Source organism: Pelodiscus sinensis, chromosome 33 (genome assembly GCF_049634645.1).
Source record: "Pelodiscus sinensis isolate JC-2024 chromosome 33, ASM4963464v1, whole genome shotgun sequence".
In the NCBI taxonomy this organism is placed as follows: domain Eukaryota; kingdom Metazoa; phylum Chordata; order Testudines; family Trionychidae; genus Pelodiscus; species Pelodiscus sinensis.
In genome coordinates this window covers 4605334-4615533 of record NC_134743.1, presented here as the reverse complement: position 1 = coordinate 4615533, position 10200 = coordinate 4605334, and positions in this window count along the sequence as shown.

Here is a 10200-nt window from a genome sequence, read left to right as displayed (position 1 = left end):
AGAAGCAATGGGCTTAAACTGCAGCAAGGGAGGTTTAGGTTGGACATTAGAAAAAAGTTCCTAACTGTCAGGGTAGTCAAACATTGGAATAAATTTCCCAGGGAGGTTGTGGAATCCCCATCTCCTGAGATATTTAAGAGTAGGTTAGATAAATGTCTATCAGGGATGGTCTAGACAGTATTTGGTCCTGCCATGAGGGCAGGAGACTGGACTCGATGACCTCTCGAGGTCCCTTCCAGTCCTAGTATTCTATGATTCTAGTATTCTATGATTCTATGAAGTCATTGAGTCCAGCCCCCTGACCTCACAGCAGGAAGACCAGTACTACCTAAGGAGAATTGTACATGGGGAAGTCATTTATAATTGAGATTGTATTACACTGGCAGAGCAAAATCAAATACAGTGTGAGAGAAGGGTCCTTCTGTGCATTTTCTCAAAGCTTTCTACAACAGGGCTGACAGAATTTTAACAACGAAAAGCAAAGGGAAGAGACAGCCACTGACTGTACGGCAGCCCTTTGAAGCAGCTAGCAAAGTGATGCAGAAGGAGTTAGGTTTGCAGTCATTAAGGTTTTGGGATGGTCAAAGAGTGCAAGGTGGGATTCTACAACTGGTTGTAAGAGGAGTATTGTGCTGAATAGATTTATGAAAGAGTCATTTACAATGCAGATTGAACTCAATTGATAACACAGATTGCTGGACTATCAGGTTTGGTGCATGATGCTTCTCTGATAGTTCACTAGAAAATCTCATATACCATTTAGAACATCCTTGAGCAAAGACATGGGAAGGCAGTGGCAAGAAAACAACAGACTGGAACTGCCACTCATGATATGATGCCCTGAGCAAACAAGCCCTAGCAAAATGTCTGAGCAAAAGCAGTAAGTGGCTCTGTACTTACATATTCAGCTGGAAGAGAAGCTTCAGCTTCTTGCTCTGTCTACAACCTCCAGAGATTGTCTGGTTAAGACACAATTTTAGGGAACGAGAGAGAAAGTGCTCCTACCGGATGCAGGTGATATCCTGGAGATGGTGTGTAACCAGACCAGCTGTTCAATATGAAAGGGAGGCAGTCCTGCTCCTATTTATACTGGTGTGGCATTAGAGGAAGTTGACATTTGTTTACATGAGAACAGAAATTCAGCACAGTATTAAAATCTACCAAACAGTTACATGATTCCTGGGTATTTAAATCAGCAAAACTTCTGGCTTTTTAAGTAGAACAATTATCTGAGAATTGACTGCACCCCACCAGGCCCGGCTTAGATCTCAGACAGAGATGATGCATCAGCACAAGCCAGGGGGTACAGTGTGTGTGTATTCACAGAGTCCAAGGGCAGACCTGTTGGCTCAGGATATAACACCCTGTTTGAAGTTCCTGTCCCCTACCCATGTCTCCCCCTTCCCAGGGGGTTGCAAGGTGTCTGGTTTTCAAACGGGACACCCAGGTGAAAAGGGATCCTGGTTGCTCCGGTCAGCACCATGGACTCGGCAGTTAAAAGTCCAGTTGGCTGCACAGCGCTGAGTCCCTGAGTCCCCGTGTCCCCTCCCGCACCCTGGCTCCCTCCCGGAACCTAACCCCCGGACCCATCCCTGAGCCCCTCCTGCACCTCAGCCTCTTGCCCCCAACTGGTGAAAGTGAGCGAGGGTGGGGCAGAGTGAGCAAAGTTGGGAGGAGGGAAGGAGGAGGTGAAGGGGAGACCCCAAGAGGATGAGGCAGGGGTGGGTTCCTGCAGAAGGGGCGGGTCAGGCAGTTTGGTTTTGTGCAGTTAGAATGTTGGCAACCCTACACACCACTCTCCCTGACCTGACATGGCCTCCATCTCAGTGCCCTGTGCGTCAGGGCAACAGACATGTGACAAATGGTCTCCACACAAAGGGGGAGCTGGAGAATGGAGACCCAGCCATTCGGTTGGAGATGTCTGAGCCTGTCTCTGTATTGCCCCTGTGTGAGTCAGCGTTTTAGGATCACGGAGTGTTCCACCTGAGTTTCTCTCTGTTCCATGTATCAGAGGGGTAGCCATGTTAGTCTGGATCTGCAAAAGCGACAATGAGTTCTGTAGCACCTTAGAGTATGTCTACACTAGCCACCCAAGTTCGGATGAGGGTGGCTAATGTCGTCATTCAAACTTGCAAATTTGCATGTTCCCGGGCACCATTTTTAAATGCCCGGTAGTTCGAACTACCTGCCCGTGGCTACACACGGCATGGTCTAGGTAGTTCGAATTAAAGCTCCTAATTTGAACTACCATTACTCCTCATCTGATGAAGACCCATGCATCTGACAAAGTGGATCTTTGCCCACAAAAGCTTATGCTCCAATCCATCTGTTAGTCTATAAGGTGCTACAGGACTCTTTGTTGCTCTCTGTTCCATGTGTTAGCTAGAGCAGTCAGTGCATAGAGAACTTAAAACAGAATAATTGAGCGCTGCTGAAATCCAAGAAATACAAAGGGAGGGTAAAATGTCACCAAAAAAATCTGTATTTCCCTTTCTCCACATAAAGAGAGTCAACCAAAATGGGGGCATGTATGTTTAGACACAGTGCTGAGGAATGACCATGAATTACTGCTCTGGAGGATGATGAACACTGAGCCATGGGAAGGGCATGTACTTGACTCTGTTACCTTGTGGTTAGGTGCACAAATAAGGTGTTGGAACCCACAGCTCAAGTTCCTGTGTGAAGGACTGTTTAATTAGCTAGTCAGAATGGGGCAGCATCAATAGGAAAGATTGAGGAGCCCTTGTGCCCCCAGAACAGCCCACAGCTCAGGGCATGTCTACAGAAGGAAAATCATTGCGAAATACAGGCAGTCCCCGGGTTACGTACAAGATAGGGACTGTAGGTTTGTTCTTAAGTTGAATCTGTATGTAAGTCGGAACTGGCTTCCAGATTCAGACACTGCTGAAACTGACCACCAGTTCTGACTTACATACAGAATCAACTTAAGAACCCCAGGCATCCCCAAGTCAGCTGCTGCTGAAACTGATCAGCAGCTGATTCCAGGAAGCCCGGGGCAGAGCAACTCTGCCTGGGGCTTCCTGTAGTCAGCGCTGGTCAGTTTCAGCAGAAGCTGACTTGGGGACGCCTGGGGCAGAGCAGCTGGGGTGCTACTGGACCAACCCAGCAGCACCCCATCTGCTCTGCCCCAGACGTCCTGATTCAGCCGCTGCTGAAACTGACCAGCAGCGGCTGAATCAGGACCTGGGGCAGAGCAGCTGGGGTGCTGCCGGGTTGGTCCAGTAGTGCCCACGGGCGCTGCAGGACCAATCGGCAGCGCCCCAGCTGCTCTGCCCCAGAGTCCAAAACAAAAGCCTGGTCTGCTGGGGGGGGGGGAGCACACTAGCTGCGCCCCCCCCCCAGCAGACCAGGGACACGGGGAGCAGAGCCACAGCGGCAGCGGGGTGCTGCGCCTCTGAGGCTTTGCTCTGGCAAAGCCTCAGAGGCGCAGGACCCCACCGCGGCTGCGGCTTCAGTCAGGGTGCCTGTGGTCTGCTGGGGACCGTCCCCAGCAGACCACAGGCACCGGGTCTCAAGGGGCAGCAGCAGCGGTTCCCGCGCTTCTGAGGCTTTGCTCTGGCAAAGCCTCAGAAGCGCGGGAACCCGCCCGGTGCCCCTGGTCTGCTGGAGACGGTCTCCAGCAGACCAGGGGCACCGGAGCAGCTTACGAACGGGGCTTTCTCGCCCCGACTTCCGGGGCGAGAAAGCTCCGTTCGTAAGTGCGGATCCGACGTAAGTCGGATCCGCGTAAGTCGGGGACTGCCTGTAACTAAAATCAACATCATCACTCCTGAAATAACAAAATCAAACTAGCGTGTCTTCACTTTAGGGAGGCTTCGATATTAGTCTGAGGCAGGCTCCATGAATGTGGATGTGCTACCTCAACTTAAGGTATGTCTAGACTACAGGGTTTTGTCGACAGAAGTTTTGTTGACAGATACTGTCGACAAAGCTTCTGTTGACAAAGAGCGTCTAGACTACATCCAGTTCTGTCGACAAAGCAAGCTGCTTTGTCGACATAACAGTGTGGACGCAAAGGACAGTGTAGATGCAATAATGCCTTTTATCAACAGAACTCTGTCGACAAAAGGCGTTATTCCTCGTAGAATGAGGTTTACATACGTCGACAAAACTGCTGAGTTTTGTCGACGTTATGTCGACATAACTTGAAGGCAGTGTGGACGCAGGTATAGTTTTGTCGACAAAAGTCCACTTTTGTCGACAAAACCCTGTAGTCTAGACACACCCTTAGAGCCCCAGGAAGCACTCGGGAGTACATAGTTTAAAGGACTCTGGGGAGTAGTTATTTAGAAATAGAGACACTGGAGCATCCACACTTCTGATGTTTTGAAATAACTTTGGAGTCAACATTATTCTCCAAGGAAAGCAGAAGCCCAGATTTTGAAATAACCAGCCCATTTTTTGAGAAATAATGGGCTCGGTAGCGTATATGCTTCGCTTATAAATTTGAAATAAGGGGAGTTATTTTGAAATAACTCCTTAGGATAAACCAGGGCTACTATAGGAGCCTTGAGATACAAAACCCTCCTTTGTCTGCATTTGGAATATAAGAAAAATTAACCAAGGTACTCTACCCACTATTCCCAACATTATAAAGAGAGAGCCCCCATCTGCTCCGCCCTCCCTTGCATCTGGTAAAGTTCCCAAAACTGAAACAAAAATTTCAAATCAGGGCCAACAAAATATTTCATTTGAGCAGACTCCAAACATTTTCACACTTTTGACTGTCTGAAAATGTTTAAAAAAATTTTTGGTTAGACTGAATTTTTTTAAAATTTATTCAGAATCACTGGTAAACTGAAAAAATCTTTTATTTGCCCTGCTTTTGTTACAGTAAGTAACTAACTAAACAAATTCTGAGAATATGAAGTTCAGTTTTTCAAAGAATTTAAACCACAAAATGCACATAGAAATGTATCACTCCTGAGGTATTTTATTTCTGTATAATTAACACACAGTTTTACTGCATTAATTTCAGAGGTCTTTAAACTTATGAACAGAGAAAACATTTCCAGGGAAAAGGATTATTCTTTTCACGCCTGTGCCAGGGAACACACCTGTGTTTACAAACTGTGAATTAGTTTGTGCAAACAGCATTGAGGATGGATATTTCTACATCATTTTTTAATATAGTTAGACTGTCAGAAATGAGGTTTTACTGAGCTGAGCTGTTCTTTTTGTCTATGTTACTCTGCTGAGGGCTGTTACCTCAAATCTGTGCCTTTGTTGGGGAGACCAGCGCTTCGAGCCCAGCAGGACAGGATGGTGGGGCACCCCAAATGGCAAGTAGGTGGGCTCAGTGTCACCATCAGGTGACAGTCTCATGGGGATCTCTGTGATCCAGCTCCTCACAGTGACACAGTCTGGCAGAATGATGTGCCCAGCTGGCAGCTCTGGATGCTAGTGATGGTTGTAAGTGTTCTAAATGCGGTGTCTGGAGAACAGAGAAAATGGTTCCTGGTTTGTTACTGTCTTTGTTGCCTTATTTCAAGTAAGGGAAATAGAGGCAGGAAAACCAGCAAAATGAGTGAGAGTGAGGTTTGAAAGAACCTGGATCTTCACAGGGCCCAAGAGGAATAGTGGGAAAACAAACACAGAAGACAAATGGAATTACGGAGGCGGAAGCACAAGCTGCCCATGAGAGAGCCCTGGAAGAGTAGAGGTTTGTCCTGGAACTGAAATAGCTTGAAAAAGATAAGAGTTGAAAACCCAGAAGGATGCCCAAGGAGCTACTCATCACACGGTATAGGGCAGAGGGCAGGCAAAGCAGCCACAGGGCATCGTACCACCTTGGTTGCAATGGTGGGACATGATTAGCCAGGAGCAGCTGGTGCAGGGGGACGGCTTGGCCAAATGAGACCGTGCTACAGCATCTACAGGAGTGTCAAGGACTGCATTGCAATGATTTGCTAAACTATAAAAAGAAGTGAAGGGAACCCCGCAGTTATCTTTCATGGGAGCAGTTCATGATACCAAAGGCTTTTGGCTCTGTGTTAGACCGTGGTTAAGGAATGGCCAGTCCTGCAGAGAGTTAAAAAAAACAGGGAGGATGAAAATGTTCAAAAATCACAAATAAGACACCCTCCCCAAGATCATGGGATTTAAAAAAAATCATTTAAGTCACACTTTTGGCCTGCGAATGTATCCTCAGTGTGGGACTTTATCTATGAAAGATAAAAGAAAAGGCAGGCACGCCTGATTCTTTGCCAGGCGATTCTGGTTTCAGAGTGATAGTGTGGAGTTACAGAGCATGGCAGAGAGACGGATAATGTGACAGGGTAATTCATACATAACATACTGTGCTATTCATTGATTAATTATTATTGTTATTATTGCACTTAATAGTCCCCACCAGTTGGCATCCTGTTGTGGTGGGCACTGCACAGATACATGAGAGACAGGCCAACAAGCATCTTACAGCGTGTAACATTTAGTGACTGCAGGTAGAATTTCTAATAGCTCAGGCATTGATTTTGTTGGTGTCAAGCTTTTTAGTAGACAGTTCCGTACTCACTGGTTTCTGCAGCTGTTTACAGCCTTGTGCCCCTACACTCAGAACTTCAACATCCCCAACCCTGCAGCTCCCTCCAGCAGCTCTCTCGATGCGCAGCCCAGACCAGAAAATGTGACATCGTTCACGATAGCACGGCTGGCTCCTGGCTCCCTTGGCCCTCTGCAAACCTGAGGGCTCTCCCAGAACTAGCCCTGTCCTGGTTGTTGGTGTTGAAATGGAGCTGTGTCACTTCTTTTGCCCTAATAACAAATGTAGGGAGTGTGTGGGGGGTACTTAAACGGGACACGTTTCCTCCAAGCAGTGCTTCCCTAGCCTTGAGACACGCACATTGCTACTTAAAGTAGCACGACCAATTATTCTGCCCTCGCTAACAACAGTGCTGGACAATGGAAGGGGGAATTATTGGCTACAGCTTTAAAGCAAATTGGCTGTCAGGGTGAGCATGGAGCTTATGCTAACCAGGTACTCACAGGCACCGGCTTTTCCCTTTGTCCAGGGGGTCTCAACTCACACTCAGCCCCAGGTCCTTTCCCCTCTTCCCTCCCTTTCTCAAATCCCCACCTCCACCCTACCCCTGGCTCTGTTCCTTGTCCTTCCTCTTCCCACCCAGTTCCTCCCCTCCCCCATGCACACCCTATTCCTGCTCTCCTCTATGCCCCACCCCCAGTGCCTTCTGCATGCCAGGAAACAGCTGATCACAGTGGACAGGAGGCACTTGAAGGGAGAGGAACTGGCTGATGGTGGGTGTTAAACATCCACTAATATTTTTGCATCGGTGCTTCAGCCCTGGAGTCCCCCTGGAGTCATAGCCTGTGAAGATACTTGTGCATTTCAAGGGGAGAGGAGCACTATTGTTCTGTAATTAAAGAATTTCACATTTCTTCATTTTTTCAGGAAGAACGGCTCTTGCGCAAGAGCGGGTTTTTGCACAAAAAGGCACTGTGTAGACAGCTCCTAATTAATTATGCAAATGAATCATGACAATATGCTAATCCATGCTTCATTTGCATAGGCTTTTGCGGAAGAGGGAAACTGTGTAGACATAGCCTTAGGGAACAGCCTGCTTTATCTCTGTGATGGTTTCTGCATGTTAAAATTCTGGCTTCTGTGAAATAGTGCTGTGTTGCAACCCTCCAGCAAGAGTGTGTGTTATTTATCTAACCTTCCTGTCCGTATGCTCTGAAAGTTCCACAAACCCAAAACAAGAATGTTCCACAAATCCATACACCAGCACAGTCTCTCTGACCCTACCTCATGGCAGTGCCAGGACAAAACCTAGCAACCTAGCCTCTGTTTCCCTGCAGCTACTTGTGGTGTGACAGCCCACAGGTCCACACATGCCCCTGGCTACGTTGACTTCCCCAGTGTGACAGTGTCGGGATGCTTCCCTGGTTCATTTACATAGCAGGACTGAACTTGAAATAAGCCACACAACTTCAGCTAGGCTAATTGCGTAATAGTGAATTAAGTTGAAATAGCTTATTTCAAATTTGGGTGCATCCACATAGCACTTATTTCAAGATAGAGCATTTTTCCCCTGACTTCCCTTACTCCTCGTACAATGAGGGTTACAGGAGTTGGATTAGAAAGTCCTCTGAGTGGAGATTATTTCCACGTTATGTCGAAACAACTACTTGTGTGTAGACACACACTTCATTATTTTGAACTAAGGTCATAGAATCATAGAAATATAGAGCTGAAAGAGAACTCAGAAGGTCATCAAGTCCAATCCCCTAACCTAGTCAGGACCAATCCCAACTAAATCATCCCAGCCAGGGCTTTGTCAAACCAAGACTTAAAAACATCTAGGGATGGAGATTCCAGGTAACCCATTCCAGTGCTTCACCACCCTCCCGGTGGAATAGGTTTTCCTAATATCCAATCGAGACCTCCCCCACTGTAACTTGAGACCATTGCTCCTTGTTCTGCCATCCGTCACTACTGAGAACAGCCTCTCCCCATCCTCCTTGGAGCCTCCCTTCAGGAAGCTGAAGGTCAGTTATTCTGAAATCACGGTACTAGGTACACCTGTCCTGAGTCACTACTGACTTTACGGCCCTCTTGTCCTGCTGACACATCAATGCCTTGATTGCAGGCCTAACTCTGCAGTAAATCCCGAAGCTTTTAAGCCGCTGGTGCCAAAGGGAAAATAATACACTAAGCCTGATTCTCCTCTTACACATAGTGGTGTATGTGGGGATTACTTCCCCTGATACCATTGGAATTAAACTGTAGTGAAAGATATTGACTTTGTGGAAGAGTCTTACTGAAGGACCATCCCCAACCACAGCTGCTTCCCCAGAAGATAAGAAAGATCAATGGAAGCCAGGGATGTCTGGAAACTGGCAAAACTGCTAGGGTGACCGTATTTCCTAAAGCAAAAATGGACAACTGAACCATCCTATGCTTGGAGGGCTCACAATTCAACTAAACTAAGTTGCTCTGATAGTGTGAAAAATAATCCCCCTGATTTTTTCACATTTCTGAGAGAGGTTTCTATCCAAATGTAACTTTCAGTATAGGACGTCCTGGAGAAAGTTCATTATAACAGAAACATTCCATCTGCTCATGTAATCTGGGAGGAAGGGCTTTGCCTCGGCAAACAGGAAAGCTGGAATCAACTGCAATCGTAACCCTAAGAACATTGGAATTCCCCCTCCATGCCATACTAAGGTATGAGAGGCTGTGTCTACACTGGCAAGTTATTCCGGAAAAATCAGCCGCTTTTCCGGAATAACTTGCCAGCTCTCTACACTGGCAACTTGAATTTCCAGAAAAGCACTGGTGATCTAATGTAAAATCATTAGTGCTTTTCCAGAAAACTATGCTGCTCCCGTTCAGGCAAAAGTCTTTTTCCGGAAAAATGTTCCAGAAAAGGGCCAGTGTAGACATCACAATAGTGTTTTCCGCAAAAAAACCCCGATTGCGAAAATGACGATCGGGGCTTTTTTGCGGAAAAGCGCGTCTAGATTGGCCACAGACGTTTTTCCGCAAAAAGTGCTTTTCCGGAAAAGCATCCTGCCAATCTAGACACGCTTTTCCGAAAATGCTTTTAACAGAAAACCTTTTAATGAAAAAATGTCAATAACAATCAGGAGAATGAGCTCTGCATGCATCAGTTTACACGGATTTTCATTCCACGAGGAGTAACAGTTAATTCGAACTAAGGAGTTAGTTCAAATGAACTTTTAACTGCCGCGTATAGCTGTGGGCAGTTAGTTTGGACTAAGGGGGATTTAAAAATGGTGGCTATTTAAATCCCGGGCTTCATTTGCAACTCCGGTTGCCCTCATTTGCCTACCTAGCTCAAACTAATGAGCTAGTGTAGACATACCCTCTGAGGCGATATAGAAATAAGGTTTCCATACCTTTGCGATGATAAATGAGGAAAGCAATCCCAATAATTATGTGCATTAGACCAAGAACGATAATGTCTGTGAGCATTTTGTTATCCAGGACCAGTTTAGGAAAGTCCATGTTCTCTTCAGAACAAAACAAAACAAAACTATGGTCTGCACTTTCTGACAAGATCCACTGCATAGATTATGTTGCTGCTTCAGAAATGTTTTTCCATGTAAAAATATAGAAACCTGGAATAATTACCCAGAGTTTCTTCAATCTCTACATTGATTTTTTCTTTTCTTTTCATGTAAATCAGTGCCATG